This window comes from Pleurodeles waltl, chromosome 11 (genome assembly GCF_031143425.1).
Source record: "Pleurodeles waltl isolate 20211129_DDA chromosome 11, aPleWal1.hap1.20221129, whole genome shotgun sequence".
Taxonomy (NCBI): Eukaryota; Metazoa; Chordata; class Amphibia; order Caudata; family Salamandridae; genus Pleurodeles; species Pleurodeles waltl.
Genome location: NC_090450.1, coordinates 326,187,543 through 326,208,390, shown reverse-complemented (window position 1 = coordinate 326,208,390; position 20,848 = coordinate 326,187,543).

Sequence of the window (20,848 nt, the reverse complement as noted above, 5' to 3'; positions counted from 1 at the left end):
TGGCATTCACAAACTATGAGTTTACTTTTACTAATATTAATTTTATGACTGTGGAGACTCCACAGTTGGGGTGGAGAACATGACATGTCTATCTTTTTATGTACTGTGTCTCCCTCATGAGTGCGGAGTCTCCACAGTTGTAAAATTCCTATTAGTAAAAGTAAACTCGTAGTTTGTGAATACCAAAAGAATAGTAATCTTGCACAAATATGTAAGTACCTTTGTTAATTAGGCCCTGTGCCAGTGAATAAAGAACTAAGGCCCTTATTTATAATTTTTTAGCGCTGCATTTGCATTATTTTTTTGTGCTGCTTTTGCGACAAAAGCGGGGCAAATGCGATGCTAAAAAAGTGTAAATATGGGTCTAAATGTTTTGCAATTAAAATTGATGAATCAAGACTAACCATTAATGAGTTTGTTAAAAGTATTATGTTTTGTGGAAATATTGTAGATGATAGCAGCTTTTATCTAAATTGCTCAACACTACTATTGATATTACACCTAATCGCCCCTATAAGGATTTAGTGAATATCAAATGGTATAGCAAGTGTACATTTTCAGAAAGATGGGAGAAACTCTCAGGAGAAATTAAAAGAATCCAATGAGATGAAGACACTTGGGGGTGGATTACAATCTCAGCAGCATTGCAGTTGAGACCACCGATACGGCGGGGTGAGGCTGCCATTAAGCCGGTGGCCTCACCCACGTCCTACCATGATTTTTCCACTGGGCTGACGAGCAGAAACACCACATTATGACAGGGCAGCGGCACTGGCCTTGTCTCCCTCAGGGATCTAATGCCATTGCCATCGCACACAAGTACCCTTGGAATACGCACTGCCTGCATAGCACTGAGGGTGCTGGCAGGGGGGCAGTGCAGTGGCCCCCCTCTGGCCCCCAGCACTCCCTTTCTGCCAGCCTTTGCATGGCAGTGCAACCCCCAAGGAAAGGTTGACAGAAAGTGAAGTCTTGATCAGCACAGCGGTGCTGAACTCAGCTCCACTATGGCTGACCACGACTTCGACCGCTGCCAACCCATCTGGATCCCTGATCCCAGTGGTGGTGGCGATCTCCTGGCTGTCCGATGGCCGGGATCCTAATCCTAATCAGGCAGTCCAAACATCACAGTGAGTTTCGCGGACCTCGGACCGCCAAACTCTTAATCAGGCCCTTGGTTTTGACTAATGGCTGCCAACGGAACATGCTGGAAAGAAAGAGAGTGACAAAGTCCGACCTGATATATATATCAAAGGAAGAAGTTGATAGAAGTTGGAAAATATAAAGCTGAAGAAAATCTAATACAAAAATAGGTACAAAAAGGAAAATACATTTGATTTGAATAAAGTTGATGACTGGAAATGTATTGCTAAAAACTATAAATCCATATATATTCCACCTCAAAAACTGTATAAATCCTATCAAAAATCAATTGAAGATTGTGGCCCTCATTATGACCTTGGCGGTAAATACCAAATACCGCCGCGCTGACTGCCGCCAGCATACCACCGCGGAGGAGGACATTCGTCCTTCAGATAATGACACATATATACAAAACCGACAGAAAACAGCCATAAACACAAATCCGCCACACCCAGTGAACGTGATAAACTGTTGGTACTACCACCCATACCGTTACACCACCAATACTATGCTCTCCAAAAAATGACCCACGAATTACCACAGCTGACATTCAACGGCTGTAAACCATTGGCGGTGAACACCACCGCAGCAGAAATGGCCACCCAAATTCCAAACAAGACAACATTGGCCAAAACAAACAAAAAAACACCTGACACAAATACACATACCCCACACACCCGCCAACAGCAATATAAAACACACACTCACATCACCCACAATCCTTTGCAAACACGAGAAGACGGCTACACTTTGCTATGCCCATCCTTAAGAGATCTGCACACACATATCACAACTACCTATTCATCCGACACGCACCACACACCCCACCACTTCAGACATTACCCTCTGCACAACGTACACACACCACACAACGCCCATGTCCCCACAAAGGCACCCCTGTTTCACCGATGTGGAGTTGCGGGTCATGGCTGAGGAAATAGACAGGGTCGAGCCACAGCTGTTTGGAGCACAGGTCCAGCAGATTTCCATTGCCAGGAAGATGGATCTATGGTGGAGGATCATGGACAGGGAGAATGCCGTGGGACTACATCCACGCACAAGGGATGACATAAGGAAGAGGTGGAACAACCTACGGGGGAATGTGTGTTCCATTGCAGCAAGGCACCAGCTCGCCATCAGGAGGGACTGGCGGTGGACCCCCACCTCCTCCCCCACAGCTGACAGCATGGGAGGAGCGAGTCTTGGCAATCCTGCATCCTGAGAGACTCACTAGAGTAGCTGGAGGACTGGACACTGGTGAGTCAACATTTACTACCTATCACTCCCCCAAAACCTGAATGCCACCTCGACCCCTCATCCTGACAACCATCATCCCACTAAATCCCACACAGTGCGCCACAACAGTTACCAAAATGAAATGCCAAGCCCTGCATGCTGTACCTACTGCATGCGCATCCCTTCCAGCCCTGTATGTACACCCACCACCAATGGGTTTACCAACAATCACAGGACAAGATGGGTCAGGTTTTAAACATCATGCAGGAGAACCAGCAGTTGCAGGGGGAACACCACCAGGAGATCAAGCAAGAATTGCAGGCCTTGAATACCACCATGGTCTCCATTGCAGGGGTACTGGGTGACATGGCCAACATCATGAGGGAGTACACAGTACACCAGCGGGCCCCTTCCACTAGCCAGTGTACTGACCAGCCCTCCACATCTGCTGCAGCTTGTGAACAGGAGGCCCTGCCACAGGACCCACAGGCCCCTCCTCCTGCAGAAGGTGAACCTCCCAGCAAACATTCCCTGTGACTCAGACAGACACCAGACACTGTTGCCAAGACCACAGCCAGGAAATGAGCCCCTCCTGAACGTTCCCCTTGTGTTCCACGGTGTCACCTTGTACACTTTGAACTGCCATTGCTCCCCTTCCTATGGCCCCTTGGACACTCGACCTGTGCAACAAACAGACTGGCCCACTGCACTAGACTTTTCCCAACCATCACCCCACTCTATTCCACTGTGCATTGTATACCAGAATATTTTACAAACACCATTGGACACAATTTGAGTAACAGTGATTTATCTGAAGTGTATGTACAAATTATTGAACTGTTTTGAACTGCATGGTCCTGTGCAAATGTCCAGTAATATGTTGATCCATACTACATATGTGTCTCAGCAGTCTGTACACATCACAGCATTACACTGTTGTAATCACCGCAACATCTGCAATAAGGGAAGGCATAGGTGACAGTCAGGTGCAATGCAAAGGTAGTGACTGGGAATATGCTACAGCCACACAGCACAACACTGAAAAGGAAAAATGTTTAGTTCAACAGTCTTACCTGAGTGTCATTGGAAGCACTGCTGTAACATATGTGTCCTGTTGTCCACATCCTCCTCCTCTTCCTCCTCCTCACCATCCTCAGTGTCCACTGCTGCCACAGGTGCATTGTCACCCCTCTTCTTCTGCAGATAGGGCACATGGCATCTGAGTGCCAAGTTGTGCAACATGCAGCATACACCAACAATCTTGCAGAACTTTTCAGGAGAGTAGCATTGGTATCCACCTGTCAGATGGAGGCACCTGAATATGGCCTTCAGGAAACCGAAGGTCCTTTCAACAATCCTCCTGGTATGCCCATGAACATCATTGTACCAATTCTCAGCCCCTGTTTTGAGATTCCTAACAGGGGTCAGGAGCCAGGACAGGTTTGGGTAGCAGGAATCACCTGCAAGAAGTGAGGGACACACACTAGCCTTGCACAATGGCAGGGGGTATGACTCCTGAAGGCATACACTGACATACATTGGGTGGGAACTCAGGTTCATCTATAAGCCATGCCTCTGTAGTTGTGCCATCAGCTGTGGGATGCTGCTATTCCTCAGGGCAAAGGCATCATGTACCGACCCAGGATACTTGGAAGTTACGTGGGAGATGTACCGGTCAGCAAGGCACACCATCTGGACATTGAGTGAGTGGAAACTCTTCCTATTCCTGTACACTTTTTCATTGGCCTGGGAGGGGGTGCGGGGGACTAAGGCAATATGGTGCCCATCAATGGCCCAAATAACATGTGGTATATGTCCCATTGCATAGAATCCAGCCTTCACAGTGGGCAATTCATCTACCTGGTGGAATGCGATGTAGCTGCACATGTGTTTTAGCAAGGCTGCCAAAACCTTTTCAAGCACAATAGAGAACATTGGCTGTGACATCCCTGCAGCCAAGCCTACTGTCACCTGGAAAGAGCCCATTGCCAGGAAATGGAGCACTGAGAGTACCTGCATAAGAGGGGGTATCACTGTTGTGCAACAGATAGCAGTTAGCAGATCAGGCTCCAATTGTGCACATAGATCCGGATTGTGTCCTGTCCAGACAATAGGTGAGTATGATGTGCCTGTCCTCCAGTGTCGCCAAATCCACAACGGGTCTGTACACAGGTGCTTGCCTCCTCTTCCTATTCCTCTGCAGTGGTTGGTACCTAAGGGGCCCAAAAGTAGGAAGGGAGTGACAACAGGAACTATGAACACACTACATCAGTGTACACAGAGCATGTTTGTACGTTGGACACTGAAATTGTCTAGGTGTGTAAATTCGACAACAAAGATGCACTTTAAAGTCAGTACATGTGTACTAGCAGTAGAAAATGTCAACCGCCTGTCCTGTATGCAGGGACAGGTGGAAGTGACCTCACCCCGCCGGCGTTAGGCGTCATGGTGGAGACCGTCTGCACCGCCGTGCAATTCCTCATTGGATAACATGGGCCTCAATGGAGTATAGGAACCAATGAAGATCAACACCGGCAGTGACCGTGTTCACCGCGGCAGCCGTGACCACCATTTTCTTTCTCCCACTTCACTTAATTCCTGACTTTCCACAGGACCACATCTACACTGCGTGTGCTGCTGTCACTTGTGTCTGGAACCTGCCATGGCCCGTGCAACAGGGGAAAGGGCCCCAGCCTTCACATCGGAGCAGTTGGAGAGGCTTGTGGATGGGGTCTTACCACTGTATGAGCAGTTGTATGGGCCTCCAGACCAACAGGTGAGTACACCATGGGTACGTTGCATGCGACATGGCTGCTTAGTGATGTATGTGTGCTGGCATTGTGTCATTTGGGGGGTATGGCTGGTGGCAGTGTCTGTGCTGTGGTATAGGATATGTATGTGCTTGATGAGGGCTAAATGCAGTATGTGAGCCATTTATTTGACAGGCTGGATTGTATGGTTAATGGTGTCCTTCTGTCTGTGTTTCCTCTGCAGGTCAGCGCCCTTCAGAAGAAGGGGGTGTGGCGTGCTATCGCCAAGGATGTGCAGACCCTGGGGGTCCAAAGTCGGTGGAGCACCCGCTGCAGGAAATGGTGGGAGGACCTGAGACACTGAGCCCGGAAGACCGCGGAGGCCCAGCTGGGGACCGCCTCCCAATGAGGGAGAGGTGCCCGTCTCAACCTGACCCCCCTGATGGCCTGCATACTGGCAGTGGCCTACCCAGAGCTGGATAGGCACTTGAGGCATCACAGCAGCCCAAGTGGGTGAGTACAGTGTGTGTGACAACCATCTATGTTACTTGGCATGGGATTTTGGTGCAGGCTTCTAGTCAGTGGATGCCCCAATATGCCAGCTTAGGCATTGCAGCATGGTCCAACTTAGGTATTTTGGGTGTAATGCTTATTGTAGATGGCTAGGTAGAAGGCTTTCCATGTCAGACAGGGCTTAGTTGGTTCCAATTGATGTGCAAATGGCTGTGCCTGTCTTCTACTTGCTGTGGTACCTAGCCAATGGTATGCCAGTGTGGTCCAAACTGCCCATTCTTAGTCCCTCTGTGCCATGGTGCTGTGCAGGCCATCTGTGCTGTTGTTGCTGTGATTGACCCTGTGCTCTCTTTCTCCCCCCCTCCTTTTGTCATCCTGTCCATGTGTGCATTAGCATCATCTGGCGAAGGAGCAGGGGCACCGGGGAGTGAGGGAGCTACAGCACACAGGACCCAGGAGGCAGAGTCCACCAACGCAGAGGGGACCAGTGGGACGGAGGGCATGGGGAGCACCAAGGGGGGACAGGAGCTGATTCAACTGACTGTGATACGTCCTCCGATTGGAGCTCCCTGGTGGTGGCGGACCCCTGTGGGACCACCCTAGCTACATGTTCAACCGCCACCCCCATACCAGCACTGTCCTCCTAGTAGCCCCCCCCTGAGTTGCCCGTGCCCGCTCACCCAAGAGTGTTGGCGTCTCCTTCGCCCCAGGCACCTCAAGCCCTGCCCCAGTCAGCCCTGCTGCCCTCAGGAGGCTATTGACCTCCTGAGATCCATCTCTGAAAGGCAGTCAACCATATAGAATGCCATCCAGGGGCTGGCATCCCAGATGCAGCAATGCAATGCCTTCCTGGAGGGCATTCATAGTGGCTTGCGGCCCTACAGAGATCGTTTCAGGCTCTGGCCTCCTCCCTGATGGCAGCTAGTGTCCCTCCCTTCCATTCCCCCTCCAACTACCACCTTCCGGTCCCAGTCTCCTCACCCCAAACCCATCCCACGCACACATTCTGACAAGCATGCACACAAAACAACCGACAAGACTTGCATAGACAGACACAAGCAGAACACTTCAGTCCACAAGCACTCACACAGCCAACACAGATGCACACACATCATCCACTGCATCCCTCTCCTCCTTCCTCACAGTCACATCTGCACTCACACCTGCATGAACTGCATCAACAGTCCCTGAACCTGCCACCTGCACAGCCTTGCCCACAGTCACCACAAGAGCAGACCCACAGACATGCACCTCACACACCACATGCGCAGTCACTACCACCACCACTTCACTTGCAGACACTACCACAACATCCATCCACATGTCCTGTTTGACCTCCCCCACCCTGTCTGCCCCCCAACCAAAGACACACAAATGCTCTCACTCAGACCCCCAACAGCCATCCACCTCACACACGCACACTGTCCATACACCTTCACCCAAGTCCAGCACACCTCCTCCTGCTACAACCACTCCTTCTACCCCCACTTCCATCCCTCCTCCCACATCCCACCCCATTGGTCCTAAGAAGCTTTTCCTTTCCCGCCTTGACCTTTCCCTCCCCCGTCCTGCCTATAGGAGAATGTTCCCACCCCCCAGCCCAGTACCTCCAGCACCCAGTCTGACCCTGTTCCACCCCCAAAGACTTCAGATGCCACTAAGGGCAGAGGAGTGGTCTGTTTTGGGGGCAGAGGAGTGGTCTTCGGCCCCCCGCCCCAAGACCACTCCTCTGCCCCCATAACAGAAGGCTAAAGTGCCGCCCCCTCCAAACCAAAACCCAAAACCAAGGAGACACCTCCCAAAGCCAAACCCAAGGAGCCCCCCTCCCAAACCAAAAGCCAAGGAGACCCCTCCCAAAAAAAAAGCCAAGGAGAGCCCTCCCAAAACAAAAGCCAAGGAGACCCCTCCCAAACCAAAAGCAAAGGAGACCCTCCCAAACCAAAAGCAGAGGAGACCCCTCCCAAAACAAAAGCCAAGGAGCCTCCTCCCAATGAGAAGCTCCTGCACCCCCCTGCCCCCTGAGGAGCCTACCTATTTCCAACATGATGCCCCTGCACAGTGGAGTCCCGATGTTGTCAGGAGTCAAGTTGGGGCTTTGACTTTGCCCTGTGGGCATTACAGACTTTGAACTAGCGATTGGGCCTGCATGTAAATATACACTTCTGTAGTTTTTGGATTTTGGCTCTTCATCCAACTGAATTACAGTGGTTGGAACAGAGGTATGTGTCCTAGATTTCTTTGCTCCTGGGTCCTGTTACTGTCGATTTAACTTGCAGCTGGTTCTGGGCGTGTGTGTTTGGTGTGTGTTGTATGTGTGTGTCACTCTCCCCTTCCTCCCTCCCTCCTTCCCTCCCTTGTGTGCTAGGTGGCTGTACTCACCGTCGTCGTCTTTGTTGGCGTTGGTGGTCCAGGACAGCCATGCCGTGGTACAGCATCGGGAAGACTTGCAGTTCAGGTTCCATGGCAGCCGCTGACTCCTCTGTTTCCCTGGAGGTGAGTGTCTCCTTTTATATGATGTGTTTCCGCCTGCCTTTTGGTGGTGTTGGTACCGCCTCGGCAATCCTGGCGGTGTGCTATGTCATAATATGGTGGGTGGATCCTTGTCTTCCGCCTGCTGGAGATTGCTACCGCCATGTTCAGTGTTCGTACCACACTGGTGGTTGGTGTGGTACATTGGCTGTCTATGGGAGGGATCACCGCCATGGTCATAATATGGCAGACAATACTGCTGGCCTGGTGACAGTATTACTGCCATTGTCAGCATGGCGGTCACCTGACCTTCAAGGTCATAATGAGGGCCTGTGTCACAGTGCTATGAGATAGCACTCGTCTCCCGTAAGGGGGCCGAGTGTTATCTCGTAGCACAGAGGGGGCTGCCAACACCCTAGGAATACACACTTTCTGCAAAGCAGACAGTGCACATTCCAATGGTGCTGGGCAGGGGCCTCCCTGTGGCCCCCTGCACTTGTTCTCCGACAGTCTTTTCATGGTGGGGAAACCACCATGAAAAGGCTGGCAGAGAACAAGGTTGTACTCTGCAGGGCTGTGCAGAGTTCATCCCTGCCCTGCAGATCACAACCAAGTCACCCCGTCAGGATCTTGGATAATGGCAGAGACGGTGGTTGGTTGGCGGTCCACCTGCCAAACTTGTAATGGGACGGTTGGACCGCCACAGCCCTGGTGGTCTGACCACCACTGTGAGTCTGGTGGTCTTGTGACTGCCAGACTCTGGGAGAACCAAATGACAATACTATCAATCCCAATAAACAAAAAAATATGCAGTTAAAATGCATTAATGAGTAAACCGTTTAAATAAAAATCAAGCGGAAGTGGAATTCACAAGCTTATTGATCTAATTGTAATAGATGGCAATAAAGGATGTCATAATTTAACTTTAGTACCAGAAAGGGGAATTGTAGTTCCAACTAAGAAGAAAATAGAGCAATATATAAGAAGACTAAAACTTTTATGTGCTCAGGGGCAGATGGTGTAACTCCAAACATCATGGAGAGGTTGACACAATCCTGGTCTAAATTACTCCAACCATTATATCAAGCAGCGATACACCAAGAAAAAAATCCTGCTACCTTGAAAGGGAGCATCCGAATACCATTATACAAAAAAGGTGATGGGGAAAATCAGAGTAAATATAGGATGATTGCCCCAATGGATATCTGGCAAAATATTCAGTAAACATCTACTGCAATTGCTATGATGGAATTGTTAGGATGAAAATGTCCCCCACATGGTAACGGACATCTACCCCTGCCCTAAGTGCACCACCTGTTGTGACGTCTGGATCCTTGGTAAACATTTTTGGCCATCGGCAAACATGTTTGATGCATATGCACCACGACCTAGGCTTGTCTCATGGATTGCAGTCGTGCTAAGACTGGAAGGGGCCCCCAAACAGCTTCCCTCTGTGATGAAAGGCTACTGCTTTCACAAGGAGTTAAGTAGCATGAGTGTTGTGGTGGCGCCATACTATAATTTAAGTTTTAGTCATTAGTATAGTGAACAGGCCTTGTTAACTGTGTCATGGCAGTGGTGCCTCCTGGCCTATTTAGTAACATTCCCCTGCTGAGTGCTTAACTCATCATGGCCTCCTCTGCAGTGCCAGACAGTAAGTACAGCTCTGCATAGGTTCTAGGATCTATATGTACTTCTGAAGGGTACAGTACATGGGAGTCTTAACACATATATTTGCGTGTGTGTGCACATGGATGTATAGGAGATTAGAAAGGGCACAATACATGGAGGTCTCAGGGTTCCATTTTGGAAGACCCAGGGCTTGCCAGGAGAACATGTAGAGGATTCCCTCAGGCAGATTTGTGGATTGCTGTATTCCTGAGAACTGGGTACGGCACACACTAAAGGAAGGAAGAGACAGGCTTTTTGTGGATTTCAAAATGGTTCTTTCATTCTAAGGTAGGTCACTGGTCAGCGTGGCCTGGGCACATCTCAGTAAGAAGATGGGCTGATAAGGGAATCATAAAGAGTAGGGTTGGGGGTCTTTGATAAACTCTTGATGCACATATCACTGAAGCTGACATCCAAGTGTGAACTTCGAGTCTCTCTGATGGCCTGTGTTTGGGGCTTTAGATTTGGAGACACTCGTGCTGCAGAGGCACCTCTCTGGGGGAAGAGTATGACAGAGGAATGGGCACTTCAAAGTAGGCAATCCCTAGAACACAAACTCAAAGGCATATGCACTAAATCACACTTCTGTCTGGAAATTGTTTATAAAAAGGGGAGCTTGATACATCCAAATTGTGGAACTGAAGCTGCACATAAACATAGAGAAGCACAACATGACTTCTGTCGGTTTGGACCAAGTCTGGGGGCTAAGGGTCTGTCAGTCTCCCTGCTGGGTGAGGGGACGTCATCCAGGAGAATCAAGACCACTTGCCCTTGAGCATGGAGCACCAGCTTCTGCCTGACCAAAGATCAGAGGATCCTGTGAGGAACCTGGAGGCTGCAAGGTCCAGTCAGGATCCTGTTGAGTGGATCTTGGGAGCAGACTGTGAAATTCTGGCCCACGTCAGGACGCAGTACTGATCAGGTCACCCACATGTGTGCATTGTTCATGAGCACTGTATGACAGGTGTGGGCCACGTCAGGACGCAGCACTGATCAGGTCACCCACATGTGTGCATTGTTCATGAGCACTGTATGACAGGTGTGGTCTGTGGTGAAGATTAAGGACCATTGCTCTGGTTTAGTGTTGTGGTGTAGAGAACCATGGCCCTGTGCAGGATTCATTTTTAAAGATTTTTTAATGATTTCAATACAAGTAAAAACAATAGAGATAACGATGAGCCCAATTTCACCTCGTTATTGATGGTTGAGATGCTTCTCATAGCTTGGACTTGTGAATGGCAATAAGCCATGGATATAGCACTGTGGTGACTGGGGTAAAGGGAGGGCCACTGATAATGACTGATGTTGGATACTAATGCAGGAAAACTGGCAGTGGGGTAAAGGTGTCAGTGGCCTGGGCTCCAAGGAGATGGGGTAGCATAACTAGGAGAAGTAGGTGTCCCAGTGTGAAAGGACAGGAAGTGACTGGACTAACGGGAGGATTGGAAGGTGGGGAGAGGGAAGGAGGTTTCCTTATTGTGAGTAATCTACAGGTTCAAGGGGCTGGTGCTGGTCAGGGCTACTCACTGATTGTGAGGACACAGAGGATTGTAGGGGGTTAATTAATCTGGGCAATAGTTGTTCCCAGGCATGGGTGATCGGTCAGTGATGCAGGCCTTATGACTTCTCCTGGCAGAGGGCTGCAGTCTCTGCCTCCGCCCATCAGATGAAGGCATATCCTCAGGTTGAGACAATAGAGTGCTGTGGGTGCATCCATTTCATTGTGATGAGGCACCTAGCCAGAATGAAGGACAGCTCTAAAAACATCTCACCAACTTTTGATTTTTATGGCAGGGTGCAATACCTAATGCACAAACCTCCCAGGAATTGATCCCACTGATTTTTGTGATGCCCCTAAGGCAGTTAAAGACCTCTTCCCAGAAGGGCTGGATTAGGGAGCACTTCTAGAGGATGTGTTTCAGGTAAGTAGCTGGAGCAGAGTGTCTGGCACTTCTGTCAGAGGCTCCCAGGAAAATCCTAAGAAGTTTTGGGGGGAGAGGTAGGCGCAATGGAGCACATAAAACTGGTTCAGTTGGTGACTGACATTTCTAGAGATCCTCTTTGGATAAGCTGGGGTAGAGACCATTCCTTCTCATGGAGGGCCCTGCCAAATTCATCCTCCCATGTCTCCCTGAGTGCCTAGAGGGTGACTCTGAATGGCCCATGAAGGAGCTAGCCAGCCAGCTGATTACTCGGCGACCAACCCCCTCCATTGTATGGATGGTGTAGAGGAGAGGATAAGTGGGGTGCTCTTCGCCCTGAACCCCGCAAAGCTCTCGGAGGGCTTTGACTACTGTAGCATAAACAGATCTGGCCTTCGTGAACACCAAATTGCTCCTTTAGGGCTGCAAAAGGCAGAAGCTGGCCACTCTGGTAGAGGTCTTGAAGTGTGGACAATAGCTCTTGAGTCCAAGGATACAGCTGAAGATCAGTGATGTACCTGTCCTGGACCTGTAAGCCCAAAAGGGGAATAAGAAGGGCATATGGTGCCATTTGATGGGTGAGCTGCAAAGCCCTACTGAAACATACAAGGGACCCTTGAAGCAATTGTGAAAAGTCCAAAAAGCAATGAGTGCCCTATGCAGGATAGTGGCCCAAAGAAGGACCCCGCCTTTGCTATGTTTGCGGCCCTGCATATGCCAAATGTGGGCTGGAATGAATCTTAAGGGACATTGCCCTGTTGCAGTGTTGTTGTCAGAGAACTAGCAGGGTGGTCTGTCAGGGACTAGCTCAGTGAGACTGGAACAAGACTGGATAACTGAAGTGTAATATAGACAAGAGAATACCGTAAGGCTGAGAGGAAAGTAGAACAGAAGCTGAGGACTGAAGCAGGTTGAGCAGGTTGTAACAGGCAGTGAATAGGGCACTGAAAGTCTGTAGAGAAAGCAAAAGTACACACAACAGGACTAGTAAGCAGGAAAATGATAGGCAAACTATCATAAATGGTAGTTTGTCTACTCTTTGGAAATGATCTCTCTGAGAGGTGAAACGATTTTATATGAAAGTAAGGAGCAAATCGATTTCACAGAGTTCGGGGAAACACCCAGCAGCTCATATGAAAGAGACAAATATCTATTAATGCCAAATATAACCACAAAACAGTACACCAGGAAACAGAACAGGGAACACCAAAAGAGAAACCTGGCTCAGAGAAATGCAGAATTGGAATGAGGTTCAGGTAGAGGATTGAAACCAAGGCAAGGAAACATCTGCGCTCAGACAAGGCAAGACAGAAATATGCAGACAAATGGGAACACATGGCAAGGAGTCTGCATAGAACAGAGCAGATTAATTGCAGTGCAGACAAGAGATCAATGGATTTCTACACTCAAACAAAGCAAGAGAGAAATATGAGACAAACAGGAACACAGAACACAAAGCAAGGAGTATGCATATAACAGGGAAGAGGAAAAAGAATGCAGACAGGAGACCATGAACTATGGCTAACACAGGAACAGGGATGGAGGAATACGAGACACAGAAACAGATACGGCAAGTAGCCAAAGACAGGAAAATGGGTATAGGGAAAAAAGTAAACAGAATCAAAGGACAAGCCTGTTATGACATCAGCAGGAACACAAACGAACACAAAGAGACTAAAAAGAAATCGTTTGCAAGCCACTGCACTCTCCACTCACAGGGCTAACTAAAATAGCTGAAGGCTCAGGGGAGGAGCACAGGTGAAAGGAGAAAGCCAGGTGCAAGGAATTAACCAGATGCAGGGACCTGGAGAAGGGAAGACCAGGGGAACCAGGAGCTACAAGAAAGAGAATAGGAAAGCCTGGAACGGAGTATGAATTGGCTCAAACATAGAGAATGATTCCGAATACAATTAGCATCAGGGACATGGAGCAGAAACCTGGACTAAGAGGTGAAGCAAAATTATGTATGGTAAGTATTGATGGTGGGACCATCAAACTCAAAATGCGGCCCTTTGTCTAAATATTGTTTAGATAACTATTTAAACATCAGTGTATCAAAGTTGAAGGCTGTAGTATTTGAAAGTAACATGACTAATTGTGCATTTTTAAATGGAGGCTGTATCAAAACATTTTGGAGATTTAAAAATTCACATCTTTTATGTTACATTTTAATGGAATCCTAATTTTAAACATGTCGAGAATATAGCTACTTGAGCATTCAAAACGGCCAGTGTAATAAGTAAATTAGGTTCCAAGTTAGCTCATAAATCCATAGACATGCTGGAAATTACTTAAGAAACAATAATTATTGGCATCCTGTTATATGCAGGTGAAATCCGGCATATTAGAGTCTTCTGTAAAATACAATTTATAACTTGTGTCAGAAGCAGTAGAGGGTGAAGGTTGACCAGGTACTGAGAATGAGTCGTATTTGGTACATAAACCTTTATCAGTAATAGAAGTCTGCCCTCCAAAGTGCCCTCCAGCAGGACATGTTTACCTTCAGTGTTTATGTGTGTGTGTTACCGATTACCAGCGGTACCTCAAGGAACACACAAATCAGCAGTCCCCTAAAAAAGGCTGAATAGGTATGCCAAACAGATAACCTAGACATTTTACCCAGTTCTGAAATAGTCATGTGCGTCTCATGTAGATGCGCAATTTGAAACATCCACCTCTTTAGATTTGTGAAAGTCTTGTGTATTTTGGTGGGTGTGCTCAGCTCCTGTTCACTCCACGTGCTACACTGAATTGACTTATAGATATGACATTGCTATGTTGTGGACAATGAAACTAAGTTGCCTACCATTTCAGAAGTGAAATGGTTGGGGTTTCAGATTATATATATATATATATATATATATATATATATATATATATATATATATATACACAGACACACACAGTTTTTTGTCAAAAATGGTACTGTATATATTATCAATGATGTTATGAAAGATGGCATGAGTGCCGTAATTTGTGGGGTAATTGACAGTGCATGGCGAGGGCGCGAGTTACAGTTACCTTAGGGCACAAATTATAGTTACTTGATATAACTCTAACTATAACTGATTAATTTCTATGGTTTGATATGGTTCAAATCTGAGTCTGACTATAATATCTTTGTAACCTTTGTTTTTTTTAATGAATTTCGTTTTTAAAAAATTCTATTTCCTAACTATAATATCCTTGTAACCTTTGTTTTTTTCAGTTCATTTCTAAGTTTATTTATCATATTGCAATTTTAAATACTACATGTTAATCCATCCACTGCCACTCACAGCCTTCTGACGTGCATGGCAGCGGTTGGCCACAGGGCCTGGACTTTGGCCAGGTCCTGTGGCCAACCCCTATTACCACCCAACCTTGTGCAGTGCACAGCCTTTGGCTGTGTGCTATGGGGTTGGCCACAGGGCCTGGGGCCAGTCCCTGCAACCATCCCCCCCTTACCACCCAATCCTGAGAGAGAGAGAGAGAGAGAGAGAAAGTGAGAAATTGAGAGAGAGAGAGAGAGAGAGAGAGAGAGAGAGAGAGAGAGAGAGAGAGAAAGAGAGATAAGCTTTGATGAATTATATATGTAGAATGAGGTATTTTGGGACAAATTTAAAAGTGTATTTGACTTTTAAGATGAGTGAGATCACCTTCTAGTATGAACCTTTAACGTTTGAAGTTTAAAATAAATTAAAGAAGGGAAAAGACCAAAGGCACACCTGGAGTTGAATCCTTACCCTGCTGTTTCCAGACATACCTATGACATTCAACCCAAGCATGTGATAGGAAAAAAGTGTGAATGTTCCATCACTAGGAAGGTTTAACAGTCAAAACACTAGTGAATAAACAAACACGCTGCCAAGCCATACTAGTATTTGAACCTTCAGCCTACTGAGACCTTGACCCTTGGGCCAGAAGTGACTCTGTTCTGCTCTGCATCCTAACATAACTATAACATTCATCCAAGCATCTTGATAGTCTGAACCTTTGAATTAATTGTATGGAGAGACCATTGCAGTGACAATCTCTCTCTCCCTCACTCTTCCGTATCATTATAAGATGGAAGAGAGAAATGTGACAGGACCACGGCGGCCGCCTCAAGGTTCTTGCGGTCCTAAACGGCTCCACACGTCCTGCGGGAGCTGGCATTGCTCCCGCAAGAAGGGAGTTGCATAAATATCAGCTCCCTGCTTGCGGGAGCAATGTTTTCACTGTTTCCCCACATGTATATTTGTGTGCAGGGAAACAGATGAAAACTTCACTTTCTGCTAGCGAGAGTTGTTTGACATTCTCACTTGTAGAAAGTGAAGTGTTTGCTCTCACTTGGTGGGAGCTGTCAAAGCTCCTGCCAAGTTAAAGCAAACAGCTATGTCATGGGATAGGCACCTTGGGACACAGCAGGAGCTGGCCCTGATGATAGTGTTACCCAGGGCCATCAGTGGCTCCTCGAGGGAGCCCCCGGAATTAGATTTAGAAGATGTGCCCTGGAGAGGTGGCAGTCCCTGGGGTTGCAGGGGGCGGGCCTGGGTGCCCGCATTAGATTTAGAAGATGTGCCTGGGGAGGTGGCGGCCCCTGCGAATGTGTGGGGGGGTGGGTGGCCCCCACATCCATTTAGTTTGAAGTCCTGGGAGGTGATGGTCTCTGGGGCTGTGGTGGGGTGGGCACACCCCAGCACTTCATTTATAGTTGTATATATATATACACACACACACACACACATGCACACACACACATAGGGCCAGATCTGATGAGCCTACATGTGGCCTATGCCTTTTTTGAGTATTTTAGTAGTAAGACATATATTTCACAATCATGGCAATGATGAGAGATAACAGAAGAAGGGAGGCAGTGGAAAAACTGATTTACAAACTCTGGAACCTAGAATATGAGTCTGGAACTACTGTGATGAAGTTGGGGGAAGATGACACTTTAACCCAAAACAACTCTGGGAAAAACTGGGAAAAAGCCTCTAGAAAAGAATTACTCAAGTGGTGGGAAACTATGTCATTACAAAAGTATGTTGACTGTGGCAGAATACCTCAGGATTTTAACAGTGCCAACTTATGAAGCCCTGTACCCCAAAATGATGCAAGAATGGCATACCAATTTCCATGAATGTTAAATGACCATGTCGCATATGCTCATCAAATATGCATGGAAGGGCAGAAAGAAATTACTTGCAGAAATTGACCAGCTAACCATGGAATTACAGTAAATCACTGACCAGAGGGAACTTGATTAGGGTCTGGAGAAAATTGAAGCAAAAATGGATAAACTAGAAGAATAAACAGAAACTAAGAAACAGAGGAAATTCTATTGAGATTACAAAGATTACAAGAATGGATGTGCCCTGACTTTTGCTAAAACATATGATGTACTCAGCAACGGAGGAACATCCCAAGGGACCATGAATCCCCAACCAGATGCAGGCACCAGCACAGGAGTTGAGACTGTAGAAACACAATGAGGCAAGAGAAGGAACTAGTGCTTTGGACATCGCACTTCGGGTGACATTGACCAGTTACATATGTTATGTGATTTGGATGAATTCACTGCATGTCATGAAGATCTTGTTTTAAACCTAGATTATCTGGAGATCCCCCTTGACTTAAGCTGTCCAAGTGGGTTTCGGACAAGACCAGTATTGTTCCCCAGCATGTCTTTTGACATTATTGATGTATTTGAGAAAGGGGTGACCGGAGACCTCAAAACTCTTAGATTCAGAAGCAGGAAAACATATTTCAATTTGTTAGCCCAGAAGAATGCATTGTCAGGATTACAATGTACAGAAGATATTGTGATTCGTAACGTGGATAAAGGGGGTAAAATTGTATTGCTGCCCAAAAAGCTGTATTTGATTGAGGGCTACAGACAGTTAGCTAATACCATGTTACATGCCTTGCCAGAAATGTGATATTGACATAGCCAACCAAGTATACTGGGGAAAACTCATGGATTGGAGGGACCAAGAGCTTCTGGAGTAGGAAGAATGTGAGTTTCTCCTCAACAAGCTCCCCAAAACCTTCATTTGATACCTTCTGCCCAAAATGCTAAAAAATCCCATGTACCCACTTGAGTGACCCATTGTGTCCTCTTTGAACTGCCTTTTGGAAAATACCTCAACATATGTGGATTTTTTCTTGCAACCATTGGTTGAGGCATTGCCCTCAAATGTGTGTGACAGTGGGGACTTTCTTGGAATAATTGGAATTATTGATGGGATCACCTGGGAACAAGATTTCCTCCTCATGGGATTGGATGAGTGTAATCTTTACACTTGTGTTCTCTATCACTTGGGCATCAAAGCATGCCAGCATTTCCTGCTTGCAAAATCACTCTTGTATCTTTTCCACAATGAGATGATCCTGGACATGATAGAATATCATCTTAAAATTTTTTTTTTCATTGTTGATGGTCAATTATACCACCAAACCAATGGACCCCAAGATGAAAACTTGCTTCGCTCTCAGTTACACATGTTTATACACCAATTTATTCCTTCAATACGACAACCACGTGTGCTCTGGGCACGATAAATTGATGACATATTTGTCATTTGGAAAGGGTCTGAACAGCTTGCCAAGGAATTTGTAAAAAATCTGAATGTCAGTGATATAAATCTCAGCTTCGCAAGCCATATTGACATGGCTTACACTTTCTTGATCTCATGTTGGAGATTGGTGACTCCAAAATTGAGGCAAAATTGTACTGTAAGAAAACCGCTGGCAACTGCATGCTACCAGCAGTCATCCCAAGAATCTGATTAGGAGCATTCCTTACTGTGAACTTGTACGAACAAGATGATATTGCAGCCTGGATTCTGCTTTTGTACGAGGAAAACAGGTGGTGATCAAGAGATTTCTTCAGAGTGGCTATAACACTAGCACACTTACTGAGGCTGTTAGGAAGGAAGACAAGATCAAACAAGAGAGTCTACTTGTAGCCCCTAGAAAAGTACCACAAGAGAAGGATCATGTCAGATTTATTACCACTTACATTAGTCAAGCAGGCAATATAAGGTATATTTGTGCAAACATTGGCACGTTCTTCACACTGAGGAAACCTTATTCAAATACTTGTCCAACCAACCTAGCACACCTGTCACAGGAGTAAGAACTTGAGAGATATCCCATGCAAAGAATATGATTCCCAAAGGTAGGGAAACATTGTCCACAATAAGAACACCTTGCATCATGCCATGTAGAAACTGCAAAGCCAGCACTTATAGTGAGAAAGTCAGTTCTTTCACAATACCTAAGACCAAACAGGAATTCAAGATTCTCAAGGGGTTATCATGTACTCTGACTTCTGTGTATATGCAGTACTGTAGTGTGGTTAGTTTTTACGTATCCTTTGCGCATTAGCTTCAGGCTTTAGGCCTTTGTGCACTTTGCCCTGGATGTATTTTATTCATTTGCTTGCAGCTTAGAGCCTCTGTGCACTTTGCTCTAAATGCTTTTTATTAGGCTTCGTACTGTTATTTTTTAAATAGCCAGTTCTACGGTCTTGTTTTTTATTCATATCACACTGTTTACCGTACTTCAGCACTGGAGTTCTCTATAACACATTCCTGTTCACTCTGTGCTCCAGTCAAGGATACAGTCTGGTACATTGCTGATAGACGTGGTATGAGTTTAGTCTTTGGCATTCCTGCTTAGGGACATTTTGTGATCACGCTGACATGTTAGTTATAAAATCACTTCCTTGTCCCAATACACGCAAGAGGGAGATTACGACCAGGGAACCACAACTAGAAGCTGACTGCCTCGTTGCAGATGCTGAACCAAGATCACAGGCCTTTGCTCAGGTATGAGGGCTGATGTCTCCCCAGTGATTCAGAAAGGCAAGCTAGAAGCTTAACATGCTGTGCTCTAAATAGAAAAAGCAGAGGGAGAGTAGAAACTATTAGACACAATGATAGCTTTGTTTTTATGTTTTACTCTCCTGGTGACTATTTCAATCCTACTGTGTTGTATGGTTCTGGTTATTGCGGCTCACGCCTTATTATCTAAAATACAGTCGTTTTATTAAAACATTTTATAAAACTTATACTGTCTTTGTCATTTGTATATGAGATCATACTGTAAATGAAAGAGTTGGTTTGGATCTGAGTGACCACGACTTCCCTGAGAAGTTCCAAAGATGTCATGCGCTCGGCTGCCCAATAATCTCTTCCCCTTGGGAGAAATGAGGCACTGCTTGTTAGCCGGAGCAAGAACCGGATTTAGGGTGACAGAGTTCTTTACACGTGGGTCAGACTCAGTCCCCCACACCGTTATCGATCCTGCTGCCCAGAAATCCAGTAGTCTCATTTAGGATAATGAGAGCCCACGCGACATGGCACCGCCAACGATTGGTCTGGCTCTAATATTTAGGTCCGGCTGACTCTCTCGGTCTCATATATATTTTGACTACTCGGTTCCGTAAGCGGATACGTCCGTGGGGCTGAGGATTTCCGCCGCCATGGGATAGGTACATCCTGTTACTTAGTGGTTGGTTGTTCAAGCTTGAACTTTGAAAGGAAAAACCCCGATATTGGTGTGCCTTCTCTGACCTGGTGCTGTTTTTTACAAATGGCGAATCCTAATGTAGTGAATATAGCAATCAATATGCGACAACCACTCACAGGACATCTAGTAGCACATGGACTGACAGTCCAGTGGGGTCCGGTCACTTTTGTGGTGGACGCCCATGCAGCCTATAGAACAGAACTTTTTTATTCTTGGGTCGTATTTCCAGCGGTTGATGGGCGTACAAACACTTTTCACGAATACACTGTTGCGAATGTCCCTGGACAATACAGGGCTTATGCATATTTAGAGATACCTTTATCTTATCAAGAACACCATAATTGGCTTGATGGCGCCCTCCCACACACAGTAGCACAAGTAAGGTTAGGTCCACTGAGTAATGATGGTCCAACCTGGCCTTTATTGGCTACTTACACACCATATCCTGCGGTTGCTAATTTGGCAGTGGCTGACGTGCGTCGTTTATATATAGACTTAGCAACTACATACAGAAGACTGGTTCAGTTTGTAATGCAGGCATTAAATACTAATGCAGCGTGTGCTGCTCCGGCGCACCCACAAGCAGTGGTTCCAGGTATTAATCCGGCCACTGCACACTCAGTTATGGGTAAAGTACCGGCTAAACGT